The 22,816-nt window shown below is 49.3% G+C and overlaps 1 long non-coding RNA gene across 1 annotated transcript; it reads left to right on the top strand.

Annotated features, from left to right (window-relative positions):
* Positions 1-2,373: 2,373 nt before the first annotated feature.
* On the top strand, positions 2,374-6,779 carry LOC129784909 (uncharacterized). Its single transcript, XR_008748150.1, has 2 exons — positions 2,374-2,534; positions 6,361-6,779. It is a non-coding gene; the product is annotated as an uncharacterized LOC129784909 (long non-coding RNA).
* The last annotated feature ends 16,037 nt before the right edge of the window (positions 6,780-22,816 follow it).

The raw sequence follows: 22,816 nt of genomic DNA, 5'->3' as shown, positions 1-22,816 counted from the left end.
CATTTGTGAAAAAGAGGATGGTTTTCCTTAGGTATCTCAGAGATGGGCTAAGCATCTTAAATCATTAATGTCTGTAAAGTGCTCTCATTTCCTCAGATGGAAGTTCTTACTGATGTGTGAAGTATTATTAGGATTATTATTGCTAATAAACAAGGAGAGCAGGGCAGTTTTATTTCTTGCTAGGGCTTTCGTGGGGCATGAGGATACAGAGGGTGGGGGAGATGCTAATTTGCCCCACAGCCTCTTCGAGGACTCGCAACAGCAACCCCCTCACCAGCACTAAGCTTAAAAGCAGTATTTGTGAAACATGGGGAGAAGACCCCGGGGTCCCAGTGGGTTGCCATCCACTGAAGACCTCCCTGGGAGCTCTTCCCACCCAGCAACCCCCATGGGGCCAGCAGCAGGAGCTCTGGGCCCCTGGCAGGCAGCATCCCGCTTTGCTGCACCTTCCTGGCCTCCACCATGTTTGGTGGGTGGTCCAGAGGGGGGAACCTGTGCAGAAGGTGATTTTTGCCTGTCTTTAGATGCCAAACTCCTCCCTGGTGTGCACCTCAGTGTCTAAAGCAAGGGGAGGTATTGAGGCATCATATCTAGTGGCTTGCGCAGATGCGTTGCGCCCCCCCCCCCCCCCCCCCCCCCCCGCAAGTTCTGTAGAGAAACTGAGACACAGCATTTGCTGAGCCAAGAAAAGTTGTTTCCCTACCCAGTGGGCTGGGGAAAGGGAGGCACCTCTGCAGAGCCATTCACCCCTCTGGGCCAGAGCTGGTCCCTAACCTTGACAGTGACCACCAAGGCCCCTCAGGCACCCTGGCATCCCTTACCCCAAAAGCGATGAGCCACAGGGCATTTTCCCAAGGTGACATGGCAAGTGGCTGGGGAAGGCATCACCCACTGCCTCAGTGCTCGGGTGGGCTGTGCGGGGCTCCACGCTGCAGCTTATCCCCTACCCAAGTGATACCCCCCCGCCCCCCCCGTGAGGTTGCTACTAACCGGAGGGTTGTAACCTGCTGAAAACTTTGCCAGCACATTTTCATGTATTAGAGCCTGGCTGTAAAAAAGAAATTTCAGGGAGGTGGATTAACGTTACTTGGTTCTGGCCAAGTTAATAAAATATGGGCTGAGTTACTGCCAGGCTACTTAATTCATTTTTATTCAGAGTGGCTGGGTAATTTCCCTGAGGTTGGTTCAGCGGGAAGCAGAGTCAGCTCCGGCTTTGTCTGCTCCTGCATGTCACCTTCCTGGCTGAAAATGATGGCTGTGTGCCCGTGGGGCTGGGAGAGCAGGGAGCAGGGGGACTGTCCTCTGGAAAGGCAGCACATGCCAGGGGCTGCAGGGTGATACCTGTTTCGGCATGGACCAGGAGGGAGCTTGGGCTGGGGGCACATGCTTGCACAGGCTGCCAGCTGCATGTGATGCTATGGGTGGCACCTAAGGTGGTCTCATCACAGCTGCCACTACTGCAGGTTGGTCCAGAATGGACAGGGTAGCCATCAACTCTATCATTGAAGGGCTTTGAAAAGCATCAGACTGTCACCTTGTGCCCCAAAAGCCAAGCTCCAGCTGGGGAAGCCAGTCAGAGGTGTTCTGGCACCGGGGCATGGCAGCGGGGGTACTGGGGCATGGCAGCAGGGGTACTGCAGCCTCGTGCAGGTCCTTTCTGCCCTGTGTGGGGGACTGGAAGGGCCAAGCATCTTTCCTCAATGGGTGAGCAACACCAGCTCCCTGCAGTGAGCTTGCGGTGCCCTGCTCAGCCAGCTGCTTTAAAGCAAACCCTCTGCATCTTGCCACCTGGCACTTCAGCTTTGGTGGGAGTGACATTTGCAAAGGTATTGCCATGCCTGTGCAAACTCTTCCTTTTCCCTGGCATCCTCCAGCTGATTACTTCCCCCCAGTTTCTAAACCCAATCTCATTCCTTTACCCACCTGCATGGCAGAACTCCTCATTGGCAGGCGTTATGCTGGCACTAAAAGCCAGCGTACAGGCGCATTCCTGCGTGTGCTCTGAATCATCATGAGGCTCCCAAGCTTTAAATGGGAAGCAGAACGCGCTGCTTTCTAGATAGACAAATGAAACTTTACCCAGTCCTCTTGCTTCAGAAACAAGCTCTGAATCATGCAGAGGGCGAGGTGCCAGAAGCGGCTCTGCTCTCATCCTGGCTCCACCACTTACTTGCTGTGTGGCCTTCAGAAAAACTCTGAGGGGGTAAGCCCTGGCCCTTCCTCCTCCCCGCTGGCAGCCCCAGGGCAGAGAAGAGGTGCAGGGGCTGCAGTGCTTCATGCACTGGGGGATGGAGGAAGGAACTGCTTCCCATAAGCTATGATACTGCACTCCCCAGCATAACAGGGCTCTTCTGCTTTCTCTGCCTTTCGCCCTCCTCCCAGGGTCCTGGCAGAGGAGGATGCTCCCAGTGCCAGAGGGTGCTGAGCAGCGGGGCTGGGAGCTACAAAATGAACTTTGTGAGGCTGCATGCAACAACTTCTGAGCTCAGGGGTGGAGATCCTCCTGCTGCATTAACAAAAGCCGAGATTCCCAGGTAAACAGAGTGCATTAGTATTTATTTTAGGAAGCTTGGAATCATGATTTAATACTGAAGGAAGGGCTATTCTTACACGGCATTTGCAGAGTTTCTCCTAATGCAATATTTCCTAACTTCAGACATGGTAACCCAGTAAGCTCCATTACTGAGCTAATACTATATAAAAATGATCCTTTATTATAAATCATACTGTACACCAAAAGGATATAAATAGAGCCTCGATGCGGCATTGGCATGCCTCATATTTCTCTTGGTTCGCATTAAATGAGCCACTAAATTACAGTGTCCTTCTTTATAATATTATCCTCCAAAGCCAAGCATTTTGTGTGTTACACAGGGCTGCTATAACAAGAGAAATTAGTACGGCTGGTTTAATTCAGCCGGGTCTGCCATGCATGTTATACCAGAGAATGTTAAAATGGGCCAGAATGGGCAATTTCATTGTCCTTTCAAAAAATTCATGACTTGGAATGTGTGATTTGAGCAGGGCTTTGCTAAGGTCTGACACACAGCCTCTCTGGAGGGGTTTAGCTTCAGAGAGGCGAAGGCAGGGGAGAGGACATCCCCACCCCGTCCTGCTGCTACTGCTCCAAGGGCATGTGGTCCTCAGGCATCCTGCAGGGAACTGGGTGGCTGCCTGGGGGAGAGGCAAAGGCTAGCAGGGCAGAGGCGGGATGATGCGGGGGCAGGGGGGAGCTGCCTTCAGATTGGGGTCCTGGTTTTGGTCTGCTGCTCGTTCCTCCTCCAGCAGCATTGGAGGTATTGGTGATTTAGGTGAATACAGATGCAGGCAGATTCAGGTCCTCACTGAGTGATGCTGGCAATTATTTAACTTCCCCACATCTCACCTGCAGAAATGGGGAGGTATTTTGCCCACAGGATTGATGCCTGCCCCTTTGTAAAGCAGCCCAAGCTCCTCTCCCTGACAGCTGGCACTACAGAAATACATGCAGTTATTGTTTGTATGGCAAAATACAATTATAGTGTTCAGACTGGGGGGATCCAGCTTGACTGTCATGTCTAATGATGGTATCTAACCGTACCAAAGAAGAAAACCCTCCTACAGTCCTGGGAGCTGCACATGCCTTCAGGGACATGTAAAGTAATTCAGGTCAAAAATGTAGGTTGTTTTATTTAGCAGACAAAGAGGTGGGGAAAGGAAAGAAGGAGACGGAAAGAGGAAACAGGCTGCTGCAAAAATACAGTCTTCATAAAGAGCCGTTCAGGATTTCCCCCCAAAATTTAAAGTGAAATGGAACTCTGAGTTCCAACATTTCCTCGGAGGCCTTGCTAGGTCCCAGCTCACACTGGCAGGGACTCAGGTTGGCTCCCTGCAGGGCAGAGATCAGGGTTAGCACATGGAGTTCATGGCTGGATGGAAGGAGGGGGTAGCTTGGAGCGGTGCCCTGGCAAACAGGGGCTACCAAACCCACCCAGGGGCAGCAGCTGGGCTGGTGGTACCAGGAGGGCCAGAGGTAGCATAAGTGCTTGGTGAGGAGCTGTTTAGGATTTCAGAGTCAAAGCCACCTAAATGCTTGTTACCTGCAGAGCTGGAATGCTTCAAGCAAATTTTCAAGCCAAACTGTCTGTGGTGAGGAAATATGTCCCCTTATGTGTGCTGGGAGGCTGCAGGCTCTGTGGCCTGTGAGGACGCCTAGCAAAGCAAACTGTGCCATGAATAATCAATGAAAACTAAAGGTTTCTATTACCTGCAGTGCTCCATGACCATGTGAGATAATGTAAAAATGGCAAGCAGCCTCCTGGAAGTGAAATAAAACCTCTACAGTGCAGCCCTTGGCATCATACCCCTCAGCAAAATCCTGAAGCAAATCAGGGTTATGCAAGCTGTGAAACACCCAGCCTTAGTGCTGAACTGATGAAGCTGCCAGGACCACATCTTGCTGCTTCCAAAAGTATCCAGCACCTCTTGGCAGGGCAGGTTATAAATCCCCCAGAGTTTAATGTACAGACCCCCTTCAGCTCCTTCTGTGTCTGTCCTCCCGCTCCTCAGTCCCTTGGGAAAGGATCTCATAGTGCTGTGCAATCACAGAGTCATTAATTTTGAGGCCTTGGGTTTAAAATTGGTCTTGCACAATAGATAGGAAGGCAGGCACACGTGAAGTAGTAATCGGCTCATAAGAGGAAGGCTGAAATCTGATGTCTTTAGCTATTCCCAGGGCAGAACAGAGCATGACCTGCACAGCCTGGACCACAGTCCCCAGTCCCTTAAAGCCTGGAGAGTGTTGGTTGGCCCGTGACAGTGACAAAGGAGCGGACAGGAAAACCTGATGGTGTTTGGATCTTATAATTCAATACAAACCCGTTTCTGTCATTTAAAAAACATTTAATAAAAAAAGAAAGAAAGAAAAAGAGATGATGATGTAGCATTTATCACAGGGAGACAGTGATATGCTGCAGTGTCCCTGGGCAAAGGTTACATTAAAGATGGTGCTACCATCATTAAGGTGGTGAGCTAGCATCTCTTACAAGCTCAATTTTTGCCTTTCCTCCTTAAAAATCTACATGCAAAAGCAGAAAGTTAGCTGCAGCATTGATAAAGGAGGTCTGGTCCCAAGGTGGAGTTTTTGGTCAGATTTAAAGTAAATCAAATACATCACCTTAAAAATAGCAGTGTTCAGCAAAGCCCAGAAAGCCTCAGTGGTTTCTACTTTGTGACCAGAAAGACAAGCAGGGTAGGGAGGTGGAGGGAGAGAGAGAGAGAGTGATATTAAAACAGCTTTAATTTTAGGACTCGTCTCATCAAGAGATAGTATGTGACACAAAAAATTAGTCCAATTAAAAATGTTTATAACTTAAAGTTGCTTAATTAGCAACTTCAGAAGTTTCCTGATGTTTCCTTGCTACCTTCCCCTCTCCTGTTGGGCCCACACATGGTGACAGCAGGTCCTGGAGGAGGGAAGGTCAGGGCTGCTCCAGCCGTATCCCAAACCTGGATGTTAATCCCTTGGGGACATATCAACCTCCTAGCAAAACCTTGGTGGTGGAAGGTCTCCAGAGGCTTCTGGGGGCACTGGAGGACACCTCTTCCATAGCCTCCAATGTTGCAAGAGAACAAACAAGATGCAAGATCCAACCTACGCCATCACCCTGGGCTGCGGAGCTTGCCCCACAGGGGCATGTGCTTTCCCCCCGGCACCCCGTGCCAGTGCTGGCTTTCCCCTTCGTGCTGCATTTTCTGTCAGCACCCCAGCATAGCTGGCAGAACATGCAGCGATGTGTCTGGCAACAGCACCCGTGCCACCTTGGCCCACGTACAGGGTAAGTGGCAGAAGCCTTCTCCCCATCTTCCCACCTACTTTACAGCCTGGAGGAGACAGGCAGTTAACGAGAGATGCCTCATCAGGACTCCGCTTTCTGCTTCCTGCTAAGAAACAGCCCCAAAAGGGTCCCCTCCCCAAGCACCCGTGCCAGAGGTGCTTCCAGGAGCACAGGCTGGGGACAGTCAAGGGGACACCATCCCCCCTGCCCACCTTCTGTGCTCATCCCTGTTGGAGGAGTTTGGGGAGCAGAGAGGTTCAGGAAAACCACGTGGCATACTGCGGCAGCCACAAGGCAGGGAGCCTGGCTAACCCGGGAGGTGAGGCAGGTTTTGGAGGTTTGTGGCTCTGCCCCTCTAGCAGCCGCAGCCAGGCAGCCACTTTTGTGGTTTTTTGTGGCTTTTGGAGGGAGGTCACCACAGCCCCAAAGCGTCGGTGGCTGCTCAGCCGCTGCGGGGCAGAAGCATCACTGTGGGGACCTTGCACAGCGGAGTGACAGCAAATCGCAATCCAGCTTTAAAGGTTTTTTTTCCCAATTCTTTTAGAGATGGAGGAGGATTCTGGAATACAAGAAAGGGGTTTTCACAACACACATGAGATTTCCTCTGGCCTGGAAGAATAATGTCGAGAGCCAACTGAATTTCAAGGAGCCCTGACCCTTCATCCCCCGTCATCCCTAGCCGTTTTGTGGAGTTCACACAGAACATCCTTTTTGTTCGCTTTGGTTTGCCAACAACATAAAGTTTCGAGATGTATAGTCAGAACTAACACCTCATCTCGCTGACTGAATGTCTATCTAAAATGGGATGGAAAGTATGTAAAAAATGTCCATGCTGGATCAAATGAAAGGCCCTACCTATTAGTCTCTTTCTAATAGCTTTTCACCCTCTATTGCATCATGTATATAGGATTGTGTTCTGAGGTCCTAAAAATAATAAATAATAATTTACTTATTCATTATCTATTTCTGTTTATAGGCTATACTTACACAAGATACAGTGCCAGGCCATTAGACATCAAAGGCTCCACGGTGCAGGCAGCCTACAAAGAAGTCAACATGATTTTTCCAGTAGCTCATTTCACTATAACAACAATAATCATGACTTTACATAGTGCCTTTGATCCAGATTGCCAAAGCATTTTGTTCTCTGATTGGGAAATTACATATAAGATAGGATTCAGTTTGCTCCTCATTGGCATAGATTGGGAGGATCAGTCTCCAATGATATCCAGCAACTCAAACAACAGTTTCTCCATGTAAAATAAAAGGGAAATTTTAAGTTTGAGGAAGGAAATACATGATCGTCTTGGAAAGGATTTTGCGAAAATAAGCAGAGTTAATGTTCCTAATAATGTGAAGAGTGCTTAGGATCTTAAATGATGCTGGATAGCTAGGACGTCACTGCAAGTGTACCTGTAAGGAAAGTACCTCCAGTAGCAGAGAGCGTCAGTACCCACCTAGGGGAACAGCGTGGCCATCCAGGCTGGACCACCCCCACCCCATTTGACATCCAAAGTGAGCTGCAGCATGGTTTCCACCAAGGGCATGCCAGCAGAGGAGGTGAGGACAATGCCAGTAAGACCTTGGCCCTCCTGGCTGGAAGCCTGAGTTCCTTCTACAAGAAAGATGCAAGGGAAGGTGGAAAAGATAATTAAAACTAAGAAGGAACCAAAGTACAATTCAACAAAATGGATCTAAATAAAGTAATTACAGGACCTGCAGCACAATACATAGGAACAGCAGATCTTTTTGATTACTGCTGAGCCTTCAGGTCTCCTGGAGGTTCATGGCTTACCTTAGAAATCACATCTGTGGCGACGTCGACCGGGGAGAGTGAAAGGTTATGGTGGCTTCAAACAACCAAGCCCAGGACTGTCATGTAACCTCACCGCTTTATATTTCCCCTATATTAATCCTCAGACATTAGCAAAAAAATAGCACAGCCTTGGCTCAGGGCAGGGGAGATATCAATCAGGAAAACTTCAGAGATCAGGAACAAGTTGGTTCTCAGCAGAAAGGCAACCTCGCATCTTCAGTAAGTCACAGGACAGAGACAAAACACTCTGGCCTTTCTGATAATCATACCCTGACCAAGACAGTTCCTTTGATGGGTCCTTCTGAAATATAAATTAACTTAATCACTTCTGATCTTGGGCAATGAAAGACATTAGAGTGTTTTGACTGACACAGTCACAGAGGGTAAAGGCTGTGTCTGTCTTAGCAAACAGAGCAGCAGCAGAGCAGCACTGGTGTGCTGTCAGCCTGTTTTACTTGTGACTGGCTCCAGCCTGGAGCTGTGGCCCAAGCAGTCACAGGTTGGAGCATCTCAGGTGCACACCTGCATCTCCTCTCCCAGCACAGCATCACCCAAGGGGAACCCAGTTTGCATGTCCCAATCCTCTTCCACAGTGTGAATCATTGAACGACCATTATGTGGCACGACCAGGAGATGTGTTGCTTTCATCCAGACTGAAATGCTAGTGAGAAGCACCTTATGTGTCCATGTCCTGCCTCCCCAGCCCCAGCTTCACTTCAGTCCCTCCTAAAGCCAGGTTCCTACGCAGACCATCCTTCTCTGGCTGCAAGGTTTAAGCCTTCATGGGCAACAAGGGAGCAGAGCAGCAGTTTCTGCAGTTTGCAGAGGACACACACCCCAAGTCAGACTCATTGTGGCAAGGTGAAGCAAGTGAAGCAAAGCCTGTCTCAGCCACGCACTACTGTGGGCACAGACCCTGGTTCTGGACCAGCATCTACAGCACACACCACACCAAGAGCCGTGTCTTGTGACAGCAGGGCTTTCCTCAAGCATTTGGCCTTAAGCCTCTGTAAATGCCATCAGTGCAAGCAGGAGCTATACTTTGGGTTTAAACCAGTCATTCCACATTGAAAAAAACCCTTTTGCTGCAAGATTTGAGAGATCACCAGTCTAAAGGCCGAACAATAGCTCCTATTTTGCTGCACACTGTTCTCCTGTGGAAGTGGTTAATTTCAAGATGATGCAAATACTATTGTCAGCCCCTTTGACTCTCCCTGCTGACAATCTTAGCATTCAGCTAATGTCCCTCTCCCACAAATCCACGCTGCCTCTCAAAGAGCCAAGAGTGCTTGTTGTCCCCTTCCCAGCTGCCAAAACCCTCCAGCTGCCTCCTAATTACCCCTATAATGTGCTTCTGCATATCCGATACACAGTTCTGCAGCACACTAAAAATTTAAGGACAACATAAAATAAAGAAATACTAAATTAAGGAGCACAAGGGGTGCTGGAGCAACCACGTTGTTAATTTTCCTGTTTAATTCACTGATAACAGCTATTTTTGATCCCAAACTGCTGTACAATAAAGTGCCGCACTTGAGCACAGCTGAATGTCAGGGATTCATTGTTTAAGGTCAGAAGAGACCATTATGATCATCAAGTGTAACCTATTGCAGAAGAGATCCAGCGTACCTCCCCCAGTCATTTCTGATGCTGGCCCTTGACTTCTGTTCGAGCTGCCATGCATCTGTTAGAAAGTCATGTAGTCTTGGCTTAAAGACTGCAAGGTCTGGAGAGCCTACCAGGGTGTTAGAAAAGCTTTTTCTTTGGTTAGTTACCCTCATGTAACAAGCGCATGCTTTTTTTCTCCTCTGCCTCTGGCTTGCCTCTGCTTTCTAGCCACTGGATCACACAATGGTGGGTTTTTGTCCTAAATGGAAGTCCACGCTCAGAAATCTCTTTCCTATCGCAGTACTTCTATTCTGTTATCAAGTTGCCTTATAATTTCTAAATTATGTGAAATAGATCAGTGCTTTGTGGCCCTTGTACTTTCTTGCAACTCCCCCCTCTGAATGCTTTCATTTAGCCAAGCTTACTTTGGAGTGTGGGGATCTTTGTGTAAAGCCCTGTTCTTCCTCAAAAGCCTTCAGACCATCATAGTGGCCAGTGCGTGTCCTTAGTACTCGACTGCCCTCGGCAAGGTGCACTCTTGTATATAACCAGAGAAGAAACACCCATGTCACTCAAAGGTCTGGCCATCCTCTTAACTATTTTGCTGCAGCTCTTCTGGTGGGTTGAGCAGGGTGGCTGGTAAATGGGGGCAGCCACCTCACTGGCAGGAGATGGAGGAAGGCATTTTCTATATGCAGGTCACAGCTCCTGCTCACCTTCAGCTGTTACTAACAGGCAAGTATGAGCCCTGTGCTCCTTCCTGCTCTCCTGCCGCCAGCCTGCAGGCTCACCTGCCTGGCCGAAAGGTGCTGGCCTTTGCCAGTTGCTCAGAATATTTCCCCCTTCCACCTGACTGCACAAAAGCACACCGTCTGCAGTGCAGCTCCTAGCGTATCTGGCAACACCTCAGGAGCAGGCTCTTTGCACATACTTATTTAGTTCTGGCACATCTGATCCTAGCACCATGCACAGTGTGGAGTGGGTGAAGAAGCATGCAAAGATGGTAATTAAATGCAGAACAAAAAGCCAAAGCAACAACTGGAGGAACGGCTCTAGGAACTGGATGTCAGGCTGGCCAGGCATCTGACAGAGGGGTTTTCATTGTGCCAGACCTGTTCACCCATCCCTGCTTGTAATGCTGTCTGTTTTCCATGGCTTTTTTATCAAACCTGAAAATGCAGAATGAGCCCCATGGATAAAATGAGAGACTTGACTTTCCACCCCTAGAGCCCCATGGATAAACACCAAGCGGCAGGTATGGTATTGCTGACTCAGCAACCCTTTCTGGGTTGTGCTCATTCTGCTATGGGACATCATTAGAAAAGGCCGAGATATTTTGTTTTCATAGCTTTTTAACCTTTTCCTTCCCAAAACAGTGTTTGTGTTTATTTTGGCACCTTGAATGTTTTGAAGAGAGAATTGATTTGGATTTGCTAAAGCATTTTTTCCCCTTAATCCCATTAAGTCAGTCTCTAATTCTTTCCAGGGCTCCCTTCTGCGGAGCTATTTCCTCTTGGAATCATTTACTTTCTGTGGATTGGGGGAATTAATGAGGCAGATGCTGCTCTCATTCTCATCACTGTAAGCCCAAAACAACTTCAGCAGTTTCCTGGCACCGATCCAGATTTTACTGGTGTAAATGAGGTCAGAATTTGGCTTACTGTGCTTACTCTTGCTAAGAGACAAAGAAATTGCCGAAAACAAGAAGTCTTGTGCAGGTTGGGAAAGTCCAGTTGGAAGTGGGCAACTCCACGATTTCATTGAAAGGCTGAGTTTCTGCATTTCCCCGCTGAGAGGCTTTGCTGAGCACCACAGATATTCGCACTAGCTTGGTACGCGGGCACTCAGGGAAACAAATCCAAGGACAAAGACTTTCAGGAGCGTCGACGTTGTCTATGGGAACAATTGCAATGTGGCACAAACGTTAAGTCATGCCAGTGCGAAAATGAAGGTTAAGAAATATTGGGAAAGATCAGCTGGCTAAGCTGGTCAGTTATCAGGGGCCTCGCAGGGAAGGAGGAGCAAACAGAAGACTGAGATGCATGTGGATGGCTAAGGGTTCTCTTCAAAGTTTGGCATATATTGTGATGGATAAAATCAAGAAAGACATGAAAAGGAAACACAACCAGCACAGGACAGGAAGGCGAGCAGGGAAGCGTCCTGGCTATAGGCTGGTGGTCAGAGCAAGGCTGAGGAAAGCAGCGGTCTGCCAGCACGGCAGCGGTGCTCCACACAGGGGCTGGCCCAGGCTGGGATCCTCCAGGATCCCTTGGGAGCAGCGTGGGCTCCTCACAGAGCAGCACCCTGCCTGGCTGCGGAAAGGGGAAACAAGAGGCAGCTACGACCAGTCATCTTGATTTCGGTTCCTGGAAATGCACTGGAACAAATAATTAAACAAACTAATCATCAGCACCTAGGAAACAACCGAGAGAAGAGGAACAGCCAGCCCTGATTTGCCAGGAGCAAATCATGTCAAGTCGACCTAATTTCATCCTGCGACAGGGCTTCTGGATACAGACAAAACAGGAGACATCTTGCGTCTTGGCTTTGGCAAGGCCTTTGGTATCATCTCACTTCACGTTACAAGATGCACGCTAAGGAAGCACGCCCTGGACAAATTACCCGAAGGAAGGGGTAAAAACCAGCTGGAAAACTGTCCTCAGAAAGAAGGCGTTTTTGTCAAAATACAGGGAAGGGTTGGGTAGCGTTCAACAGAGGTCCAGCCACGGGATGATGGAATAGTGAGCATCCTTATCACATATGCAGATGACACCAAGCTGAGGTGAGACACAAGGACATGAGAGAAGAGGATTAGAATAAAAAATCATACTGACATGTTAGAGATCTGAACAAGGTCTGAAAAACAGGATGCAACTCCATAAGGAGAGAAGCAAAGCGATGCACAGAGGTAGGTACAATCAGCTGCACAGGGACAAAATGAGAGATATGCAGCAACTCAGGAACCTGAAACAAATAAAAAGTGCCGTTTTGTCACACACAAGGCAGTCACCATACCAGGGCATTCAAAGACAAGCTCTGCCTGTAAAATACACGGCTGATATTTCTGCTTCATGCGGTGCTGCTGCGATCTTTACCCAGCTCAGGAGAGTCTGCAAGAAAGTGGGATGAAAGGTCTAGAAAACAGGACTTGCGGAAGAATATTTGTTCAAAGGGGGTTGTTGACTCCAGCAAGAAGGAGGCTAAGGGAGATGCAATAATTTTCAAGTGTGTGAAAGATATCACTGGAGGAGGAGGGGATAAGCTGTTCTCCGGACAGTTCTCTATATCCATTGCGAGTGTGGCAAGAAACAAGGGCCTGAATTGCAGCAAGAGAGGTTAAAGTCAGATGCCTGGCAAAAGGGAAGGCTAAGGAGCACTAAACCCACCTGCCTGGCAAGGATATGAAACCTCTATCCTTGTCAGTGTTTAAGAGTGGGCTGGAAACTTCAGGAATATTTCTGAAATCAGCCTCTTGAGGTCCTTTCTAGCCGTGGTTTTCTCTGATTCTGTGATGAATGGTGTTAAATGAATATAAATTACCTCACATGGGGACACTGACGTTCAGGCATGGTGATGAATAGTGATCAACGACAAAACTGTCAGCTTGCGGGGAGGCATCCAGTAGGGTTATTACTAGAAACTGGTGTTAGCTCCAGTTTTATTTACCATCTTCATTAATGATCTAGAAAAAGCATTAGACAGCATGTTTATTAAAACTGCAATTGATACTATATTGGGGAGGAGATGCAATCAACAGCCAGGAATGGAATATAACACAAAAGGACAAAAAAAGATATGGGACATGGGGAGAAAATGACCTAGCTCAAAGGACAAACAGACTAATTTGTCTAGGGAGGAAATAGTCCAAAATTAAGACACCCTATGGGAGGAGGAGACCCAAATGCAGTGAAAGACGTTGCAGGGTTAGCATACAGGAAATTGGACAGGAGTTTACAATTTGTCACATCAACAGAAAAAGTCTCAGGAGGGTTTTGGGCTGCATGATATAACCCAGGGCAGAGAGATAAGCAACTGTCTGATCGCTGTTGTGCAATCTTTCCTTCTGGATGCCTCCTGATCAGCGTGGCAGCCAGGCTGGAGGAGGAGCAGGGGGAACCACAAAAATAATTGAAGGCTGAGAAGTCTGGCTTAAAGGGAAAGAATTATATAGGTGTTTTGTGGCAAAGTAACCAGGTCCACGCTTCTGAAGTGTAGATAAGCACGTCAAAAAAAAAAAACCTGCCCTTTTTTCCAGGCATAATTATGACATAAAAATTGGACACTGCAAAAAGATATTTTATACTAGCAATGCATGTTTTAGTTGGCTACAAAGTAGTTTCAAACCGATGCACTAGCCTCCTGGGCTTCATCCACCACTTGCTGCCAGGGTCCACGCTGGGACAGAACTGTGTGAGAGCTGAAGCATCACCCCAGCACCTGCCTCGGGAGGTGCAGCCCACGGAGGAGACTCCTGGGAGAGCTGTTGCTGCCACACAGTTGCAAAGAAATGGATAGTGGGTTCGCTTTGTGTGACCAGAGCCATGCTGACATTCATTGATAATGGAGTTGCATAAGCAGATCGACATGATGAGCCATGTCAGTCGGAGGGGGAGAAGCCAGTTCTTCTCAGGGGGACAAATCAATAGAGAAAGAGATGCTATTTTCAGGTTTCTGGAGATATTATTGGCAAAAAGAAAGCACGGATAGAAAACTTTACTTGACAGAGTCCTTTAGAGACAAGATAAAGGTAAAGGCTTTTTCTAACATGTGATTTTGAGCCTTTTCACCCTTTGTCCAGCTGGCTTTTGAGATTGAGGTCTAGGAGTGCAATGGTGTGTTTGTCCCAGCTGATACTGGAGCGCGCAGGCTTTGAACAATAAGGCTTTGTTCTTTTGCCAAATGCAGCAATGCCTGTGCTGTTGCTTGGGGAAAAAAAAGGAACAAACACATTAGGAAGTCACCGAAAATGAAATGATGGCTCACTTCAAGGAGTGCAGCAGCACACTGCGGAGATGAATGAGCTCTGCATGGCGTGAGACCGTAAGAGGAAGAGATCTTCAGAAAGACACCCTTTAGTCGTCCCCCCCCCCCACTTGCAGTATGACAGAGGAGATGACCTTCAGATACGTCCCTGGGATCAGCAGGCACCTGAAACACTTTGCATTTCCCACACCTCCCTGCTGACCACAGCTTTTGCAGGGAGCGTGGGTGTTGCTGGCCGGGTGCTGCGTGAGGGTGCCCCTTGCCTTTAAGGAGCAGTCACCACAAAGCAAATTTGGTAGCTCTTTCCAGCAGAAGACTTCAAATGCAGCTCCACAGCGTAGCTGGCATGCCAACACTGCTAGCTGTGGGACCACCGAGGTGCAGGACCACCCGAGCCTGTGGCTTGCCGAGGGGCAGGCGGCTCAGCTCCTACCTCACAGCCCAGTGCCACCAGCAATGGGGAGGGAGCCGGGGGAAATGAATTTACGAAGAAACTCGAGGGGAAAATAGGCAGGCTGAATAAGCACAGTGATCCGGAAGAATAAATTTACTGAACCTACATCCTCGATTTTAATGGGCTCTCTAATAGCAGGGTGAGCCCAGCAGAGTCGGTTATCTCCCAGAAAAAATGGGGCTCTGGCTTTTGTTCCTCCCGCTTGCTTGATGATGGGAACCATGGGACCCCCAGTATGAACACAACCAACATAAAGCCGAGCAGATGTTACCTTAAATTCGTCCTCAGCTCATGGGGGAGGATTAAGTGATATGAAACCACAGGAGCAGCCCAGGTGGGAAAGATTACTTCAGTGGGGTATGAGCTCTTATTGGAGTTAGGGGAAAGGGCTGGTAGTTGTGTGTTATATGCTGGGATCAATTACACTGGAAAAATGCAGAATACAGTGAAGTGGAGGTTTGGGGGAGGGTGGGAAAGGAGATTAAACCTAAACGGTTGCGTTAAAGCTGAGCAAAGAAGAGAGAGGCAGAAAGATGGGAAGAAAAAAGGTGCACAGGGTGGCTAATACAGGGTCAGGACAAGATTCTCATGAGCTCATCCAAATGCGTCTCAGGCCAGTAACTGCACAGTAATCGCCTTGTGCCCGCGCTCACAAGTGCTGGGAACGGCAGGAACAAGGGGTGGGCTCTTCAACTCTCTAATTCTCCTTCCTCATTTTGCAGAATTGCCACATGCTGAAATAGCAAATGATGTATGAAATGAAAAATCGCTCCCCAACCAATGCATATAGATGATGCAGAGAGTATTTGGCCATTACTTCCTTGCAGTAATATTTATCTACATTAATGCCTTGTTCAGAGGTAGCTGGAAATACCCAGAATGTGAGCGGCAAGGGGATCGGAAGAGAGATCACCGAGAGAGGCAAAGGAGCAAGGCAGGCACTTAAGGAGGCAGATATGAAGCCTTTCCCCCTATAAATCACCAGCTCAGTTCTAGCCCAGGTTATTAGCAACCACAAGGCAATATCCTGGCACCCAAAGTGAACCAGTTGCCTGTAAAGAGCAAATTCATTTAGTGGAGACGTCAGAGGAGTCATTGCCATTTGGAGGCTACTTCGGGGCCAGCGTGGAACAAGCCAGTGGCCTCGGGCCAGTGCCCAGTAATACTGGGAGGTACTTTCATGGTGAGAAAAGCCCTCCTCAGGCGGCATGCTACTGGGTGGCGGGAGCCAGCCCAGCCACGAGTGAGGACAGCAGCAGGGGGGCAATTCCCTGTGACAGCTCCGGGCAGAGGCACATTGATGGGACTCGCACTGAGGGGACCATGGGCAGCCCCAGCACCAGATGCAGCTCCTTGTAGCTCTGTGGTGCCCCTGGAATGACTTCAGCCTCTGTCCTCCTGGGGAAGCCTGCTGAAGTTCAACAGGGAAAGATAACCTCTCCTACAGGTATTTTACATCATGCCACACAGTTTAATAGGAAATGATTGCTAGCCCAAAAATCCTGCCAAAAAAAAAATCTCACTTTTATTAAATATGTAGCTTTCTAGTGATTTATTTTGAGTGCTGTTGACTCTGTTATTATTGAAATCTTGGGGAAGCTTCCCTCCAGGCAAGGCTGTGGGTCTGCCCCTTCCCAGCACACAACACACACTCCAAATTTCAGTCTAAACCCAACCCAACCCTCCACCCTTTGGAAAGGGCTGGTGCCTCCTGCTTCAGGCTGCACCTTTCAGCCCCGGAGCTGTGAGTTGCACTGAGCTCAGCCTGGTGCAGAAGGGGCTGTCTAAGGCAGGACAGAAGTTTGGAGGGTGGGATCTGCAGATAAATGTGTAAATCCTCTGGTCTTTCATTTTAGAGAGAAAGGGTAACTGTGTCCTGTTAGAGCTGGTGACCCTGGGGGAGCAGGAGCAGCAGCACCAGGAGGGCTGCACATGCCTGTGCGTGCTCACCACCTGCCCGGCAGCCTGCTCTGGCCTGACCACGGGGACTGCAGAGCCCTTTCACACCTGCAGGCTGGAGGTTACAAAGGCACAGCAACAGAGAGGAGAATACCTGACTTGTTCCCAGTTTGTGGGAGGTTTCACAGGCACAGAGGGTTGGGTAAGCTCAATGCTCTAAACAGCAGGAGTAGATTTGCAAAGGGTTGCACGGTGTAAGATCTTGGGCAGAAACAGAGGTGGAGGGAAAGTCTGCTTTCTTGTGATGCCTGCTGCTTATTCGGGTGTGCTTGATCATTTCTCCCTGTAAATGCCTGGGAATTCCCTTGTCTTTCTGTATGCAAGAAACACAGCGCTGGAGCACACTGTCATGTTACTGCACGTACCCAAATCCAAAAAGCTTCAATGCTTTCTGACAGCCCAGTCCTCTGCCTATCCTTGGTAGCATGCCCAAAGGCTCAGCATGACTGTCTAGTTTGTAATCTCCACGCACAGGACTGAGTTTCATAAGGTGTTGGCCAAGCACAGCATCAGTGTTTAGCAGACTGTATTTAGTGCTGCTGGCTCCCTGATGTCTGCGCATAGGACTACATTTACAGACGTCTTCTGAAACCAGGGGACAGGAGGTGGACCCAAGCTGAATGCCTCTTGCAAGCACCCCTAACCTTGCACAGAAGTGCCAGCTTGCCAGATGGACCCAACAGACAAAGTCAGTAGAATTAGCAAAAAACACACACTCAGTCAAAGATGCGGCTGGACTCGGTGCTAGCAAAGAGGCTACGGAATTGCTCAGAGTGACTTAAAAGGCAATATAGCAAAATACTTTACACTTAAACAGCTAGAAACCAAGGGATTATACAATCCTACAACATGCAGTTAGTACGTTACTTTTGCCCCCTCTTACACACGTTTTATGTCCTCATCACCAGAACAAAGCAACTGGAAACTGCTGATAACTACTTTTGCCCTCCTAAAACTTCTTTGGCACACTAGATGTTTCAGCTTTGCAGGAGTCTCCGGGTCCAAGTTGACCTTCAGATACCAGGGAGTCAAGAGGAACTGCAAATACTCATCCAAGGACAGGTTTTGGCTCTCTGCCTAGCATCTGAAGCACTTTGTATTGTCTCTGAGTGATAACACGCTTACATGACATCAACATATATTTCAAGATAACACTAAAGACATGATCCACAGAAACTTAGCTATCAAAAATATTGACTATCTGGAAAATTAATCTACTTTCTAACCAGGGCTTTCAGACAGGCAGGAGCTCTAAAACCTCAGTCTCAAAGTCTACACAAAGCTCACCGCATGCTGGACAGGACATGGGAGGTATTGGCTAGCTTGAAGGGACTCACCAGCATGTAAGTCTGGGACGATGCTACTGAACTTGGAGTTACCCCTCCCATGCTGCTGTTAACCTGAGAGACCACACTGACCTCCTGGCCATCTCATGGTCAAACCCACAGCCCTTTAGGAAGTCCTTTGGTTGATGATTTGGTACATGCTAGTAGTGGACAGGAACATCTACCATTTGCTGCAGGAATTTAACTAAAAGGGAACCTCAAGTAAGGATTCTGCATTTGTGTCTGTTTTCCGAGTCACACACTTAGTAGCAATACAATTGTGTAGGATACACATCCAAATGCTTGTGTCAGGAAGTGCTTTTACGTAAACCCAAAGAGAATATAATTTTCACAGATTCCATAAGTACTAGAATTTATGAGATCTCTTCCACACCCAAAATATGATTTCAAAATTTTACTGGCACTCTGTGAATGGAAAGCTTGTTACGGAAAGTTGGATAATAAAACATCAGCTCAGCTCTTGATTCAGGCCTCGCCCTTCCAAAGGCTTCTAAAATATTCTTAGCCCAATATTTTCCTCGCAGGTTAACAGGAGATGATCTGAACATAGTTCAGTTCACACAGAGCACCACATATCGCCAACCCTTTTAACTCAGGAAAGTCTGAACCCTGGAAGGGGGCTGAGCCCTGGGGAAGCCCAGAAGCAGGTGCTTGCCCTCCCTGCAAAGCCAAGGAGGGCTCTCGCCTGGCCCCATCCCGGCTGTCCCTGCCCACCGGCAATGCCAGGCTTGGGAGAGCCGCTCCTGGGACACACACAGCCACGGGGCAGAAACACGCACCAGCAGCGTCTGGGGGCAGCGCACATACACATACTTGCTTGCTGGTTATGTTTGGAATGTCTGGGTTACTAATAATATACTTAAATGAGATGTCCAGTGGCTGCTGGATGACTGAAAAATACAGGTGAAAACATATCTATTTAGTCTGCCTCCTCCAGCTCTTCCTCCTAAAAGATACCAGCACTCCAGCAGCAAGGAGAAACCAGGAATTTTGGCAGTGGCCAGAAGCAGCTTTATCTAGGAAACCAGAGCAGCTTTTAATCAGATGGAAAAGTTTTGACGCGCTGAGCTGGAGGCAGAGCATGGGTGTTGTGGGTGACTTGCTCCTCGGTGCAGAGCACCCACAGCCGTGTGGAGTTGTACCTTTCCCGTGCTCTCCCCCTGCAATACCCCTGAACTTTCTGGAATTCATGCCAGCTGCCGGGGTGTGGGAGCAGGGAGACGGCAAGCTCCTGCAGCCACCACCATAGACCAGCACTGGCTGGACAGACCTTTGGTCTGCAATGGCACTGCAGCCGTTTGTACTGCACCTCTGCAAAATGCCTTCCTCCACAAATACCTACCAAAGAGCACTGGCTGGCTCAGGATGTTACAGGCTGTTTCTTGCTTTGCAGCCTGCTCCCCTGAGTGATGAAGTGTGGTGGGGGAGCGGTGGGCTGGGGCAGCTTCACACCCTGCTCTCCCCCTCAGCATAGAGCCCGGGGGCTGTGGTTGGGGATGCTGGTTTTAGATCATGAAAAGAACTTCCAGCATCTGATTTGTGCTGTGCCATTGCTTTCCTTTTGTATTTCAGTCAGCTTGGACACTGAGGAGAGATGAGCGCGAGTGATTAAGAGTCACAGGCTGTCATCACCCTTTCCCTCCCACTGCCATTGTTCTGGTGCAACACTCCTAAAAAAGCACCAGGACTACCTTTGGGAGCAGCAGCCTTTCTGCTATTGCCATCAGTCCTGTTTCTGTGCTAGCTCCCACCATCATGCTTGCACAAAAATCTGCACTGAACACAGGTGGTAGAAAGGAACATTTGCTCTCAACCAGTGCAGCAGCAGCTGATGGTGTGTGGACCACAGATTGGCCAACTCCCTCCCCCGTGCAGCTTTCATTTGGGGTGCTGCACGTTTCTTTGCATCCAATGTGTCCTGCAAGGAGCTCTGAGTGGAAAAGCCCTGAACAAGACAAATTCCCATGCAGCTGCAGAAGGCTGGAGTCATCTTCCTGAGAGACTTTTTAATATGCACAGCACTGCTGGGCAGCACACTGGACACAGAGCGCCAGCCAGCTCTGCCAACCCTTGCAGCAGCACAAGCGAGGGGCAGCAAACTGGCCCAGGGAGGGTGGGAAGGCAGGGTGGGCTCCAGTCTGGAAGCCCATCTCTTGTGAACCTATATCTTCAGGCTCCTCGAGTCCAGGCGATCACTGAACAACACAGCCCCCTCTTTGTTTTGACCGTCTAAATCCCTATAAACAGAGCGCTTGTTCTTTTTACTTTAACGTCCTTTGTGGTTTCATGAAAACACCGGATGCTGCAGAAGGCTGAAGCATGAAAGGTTCCTCTCTCTATCCTGTCCTCCCCGTCCAGCAACCACACTAAAAAGAAACCACCAAATAAAGTGCTTGCAAATACCTGGACCGACAGCCCTGGTGATGGAAAGCTCTCGTTATTCATAGACCAACTCGAGCCCAGGCAGCAGCTGTGCAAGTTTCCCAGCTTGGCCCTCGGCAGCGCCGATGGAGGCCGACCCGAAGGGCCCCATCTTGCTGCACGCTTTCCTCGCTCATTCAAACCCTTGGCAGCGCGGTGGGTCTGCCCGCCAGGCTGCCAGCGGCGGGGGGTGCTTCCCACGGGGGGTGCAGGAGCGAGGCAATGGGGGGGGGTGGGGGGCAGCTGGAGCTACCCCAGGCATGAGATCGGGGTGGCGGCAAATTATCATCTTCCAAGCCAATGCTGCAAGCAGCTCTGTGGGTGAGAGTTAAAGCTTTTCATCACTGAAACCTTAGGTTCCTGTTTACCAAACAGTTGTTCACTCTTCATGCATTTGAGTGAATGAGGAAATGAACCACAAGGCTGGGCACAAATGCCAAAACCCCTGCTTAAGTATGTAAATCACCCTTGTGCAACTTCCTCTGCCTACTTCGGGGTTGAAAAATGAATCCCTCTCCTCGGATTTGTTGTTTCTCGTGAGCTCCTGCCACTTCCCGGTTCACCACCGAGCCACCATGAGCACAGCCTCTGCTTTTCTGGCAGCTCCATCACTGCATTCATGAAGGCAGAGGCAAGTTGCTGAGAAAGCCACACTCTCCCTTGGCCAGTGCTCCCACTGCCAGTCCTACCCTACACATGGCACATGCCCCACTGGAGCAGCAAAGGGAGAAAGACAAGACCTAAATTCTCCTCTCCAGTCTCGAGGCTGGGATTGCTGCCATACTGTCCCAGCACTGGACCCCCTAAATAAGCTCCCAAGCCACAAACTTTGCTTTTCCTGAGCAGATCCTTCTGCTTGGGTTCCTTCCCCTGTCCTAGACCTGTTTGTTACACCCAGCTTGAGCTCCTTGCTTGCCGGTCCCTCCAGCACCTCACACTCCCTTCTTCCTCATCAGGAGCAGCCTCTTCAGCCACCTCCTTCTATTACCTGCATGCCCAGAACTCATAAAACCCTCCAAAGCCCAGAAAAAACTTACAAAGACAGATACCCCCCATATCTGGAAGGGGGAACGCATTCTGCATGCCCGGTGTAACAGAGAGGAGAGGCCACCCTGCCCACGCTGCAGCCAGCCCAGGCTCAGCTTCTGGCTGCCACGTGGTGCTGCAAAACCAGGAGGGCACTGGCCCTGCCGCGGGTACACGGTGTTATCTAGTGGGGCAGCGTCTCTTTTTCACCCCAAACAGCTTCCCCTGCCCGTCCAGATCAAGGACACTCATAAGACAAACAATCCTGGCTATTTTCTCAAGCTGATAGCACATGAGAAGGGAGAAAGGACACAGCTGTTTGGCTTCCAGCAGTGCATAGCCCCAGGTCAGAGCCTCCTCTCGAGGGGTCCAGAGCCTTTCAGCTCATTCTGCCCACTGTCCCCTTTCCCTTGCACCCCTGTTGCCTCTTTTTGTCCCTGCACAGCCTCCCCATCTCCCTGCTGCTCTCCCAGATGAGCTCAAACACCAAAGAAACGAAATGCACCCACAAGGTGAGGAGAAGGGGTTCGCCGCAGCAAAGGACCGCTCGAGGCAGTGGCAGGAGAGGGTCTTCCAAAGGCTAATGACAAACAGCACCCGCTCCACTTTCCCACCTGCCTCCCTAGAGGGGGGCAGGGGGGGCATTGAAACTCCCCCCGCCTGCAGCACACCTAATGTTTTCATTCCTCTCTGCTGTGAGCAACTTGATCGCCTGTTGAAATTCAGGCTGGGTAATCTGACATGCTATCAAAACTCAGGATGGCTGTTGATGCTTCTTGAATTCATCAGCAAACAGTTATGAGTTTTGTAGACGGTTTCATTATTTATTTTCTGTTTTCTCACCCCACAGCGGCCTTCGCGTATCACACCTTCATCTTGCTTAGGAGACATGCGCAGCCCAGCACAGCTCCACACCACGTTGTGTACTGAGAAACACCTGGAGGCTACCTGCCTGTCTCTCATTATCATATTTATGTTGCTGTCCTTGGCTCAGGTAGGTCGTCTTCTCATCAAGCTCAGCAGAGTAATGCTGTGGTCACTCTCACGGGAGCTCGAGACTACTGTCTCCACAATCACTTCTCAGCCACCCAGACTGAAATGCCTTGGGCTGATGGTGCGGTGGTGCCCTCCCCAGCCACCTGGGAGACTCACTGGAAGGCACCTGGTCTGTTTGATCCTGCAAACACCACTTCTATCATAGGCTGCACAACTGAAATCCAGAAGAATTTGGTCCAAAGCACTAAGTGAGCCTCTTGCCTCATGCAGGAGTAAGTACAGCAAAGAAGAAGGGTTTGCTGGTGAGCACAGTTTGCAAGGCCCATGTGCTTGAGCTTTGCGCACTAATGTTCCCTCTCAGAACTATTTCTTACTGTCTCCTTAATCATTC

The sequence above is a fragment of the Falco peregrinus genome, chromosome 7 (assembly GCF_023634155.1).
Source record: "Falco peregrinus isolate bFalPer1 chromosome 7, bFalPer1.pri, whole genome shotgun sequence".
NCBI classification, from domain to species: domain Eukaryota; kingdom Metazoa; phylum Chordata; class Aves; order Falconiformes; family Falconidae; genus Falco; species Falco peregrinus.
The sequence above is the reverse complement of the archived record's forward strand: the minus strand, read 5'-3'. Positions and strand labels throughout refer to the sequence as shown.